The 1,242-nt window shown below is 31.2% G+C and overlaps 1 non-coding gene across 1 annotated transcript; it reads right to left on the bottom strand.

Annotated features, from left to right (window-relative positions):
* Positions 1-352: 352 nt before the first annotated feature.
* LOC120587899 (U12 minor spliceosomal RNA) lies at positions 353-502 on the bottom strand. Its single transcript, XR_005649089.1, has one exon. It is a non-coding gene; the product is annotated as a U12 minor spliceosomal RNA (small nuclear RNA).
* Between the last annotated feature and the right edge of the window lie 740 nt (positions 503-1,242).

Consider the following 1,242-nt stretch of genomic DNA (forward strand, 5'->3'; position numbering starts at 1 on the left):
AACAGCCTTGTAAGGTCACAGAAAGAAGGCAGGTGCTTACAAGTCAAGGAGAGAGGCCTGGGGAGAAATCAGCTTTGCCAGCACCTCGATCTTGAACTTCCAGCCTCCAGAACTGTGAGAAAGTAGATTTCTACTGTTACAGCCACCCAATTTGTGGTATTTTGTTACAGCAGCCATAGCACAACTCTATATAAACTGTAGTTGAGAGAACTGCTCTCTGTATACAAATAAAACAGTAAAAATAGTATCATAGTAAAATTCTACTTTTTTTTTTGAAGGGGTTAATAATTATGAATATTAAAACAAGGCGGATCCAATGGTTTATCATTCTACTCTTCAAACATAATGGGGACAGGCAGATCACCTCTCTTAGGCATCCTGCAAAGTAAGCAGATCACCTTAGGGGCAACCTTTACCCGCTCAAAAATGCTTCTCCAATTGGCAGTAAGGATTTGGGCGTCATCCCAAATCGTTATTTTCCTTACTCATAAGTTTAAGGCATGGTAAAATTCCACTTTTGTTTGTTTAACTTCAAAATCAAATGAGTTTTACTTCCAAACGTTACTCTGATATTCTATAAATATTCCTCCTATTTCTTCTTTCAGCTGTCAAAAAAAACATGTCAAACATATGTCATTATAGCAGTAATGCTGCTTTAGAGAAAAGCGAAATATTACATTTTATAGCAAAAAGTGCTGGTTAATCATTTCTATTTTGTTTTTCTAAATGAGCCATATGTATAAAGGATTTTCTTATATTTGTGTTACTTCTATGAAAAAATTGTTTATTAGTGTTGTTCTATTTTTGAGATTCTTTACTACATTTTAATTTAAACTTATAGGCATGTTATTCCATACGGTATGACTCTTATGTAAAAGAAAGATATATTATGTACATCTTGTATAATTCCCAGAGTTTAATTACCTAGTACTATATTCATGGAAAAAAAAAATAAGAAAATAAGATTGATATAAAAGAACTACCTTAAATTAATTCAAAATGTGAGGTTTTGCTTTTAAGTTAAACATTTAAAAATTAAACATATAAATTGAACTATCATCCCCCTCTCCCCCCCAAAAAAAACTGTATTAAAATTCAGTAAATTTTATCACTGGAAATGATAACAGGATTTGAATTAGCTCCCTATTTTTATTTTTTTATTTTTTAACAACACTTTGTATTAATATCATGAAGTTTATTTCTATTTTTTTCTTTGTTTAAAAAATCTTCCTCTGTCAATCC

Source organism: Pteropus medius, unplaced genomic scaffold (assembly GCF_902729225.1).
Source record: "Pteropus medius unplaced genomic scaffold, Ma_sr-lr_union100, whole genome shotgun sequence".
NCBI classification, from domain to species: Eukaryota; Metazoa; Chordata; class Mammalia; order Chiroptera; family Pteropodidae; genus Pteropus; species Pteropus medius.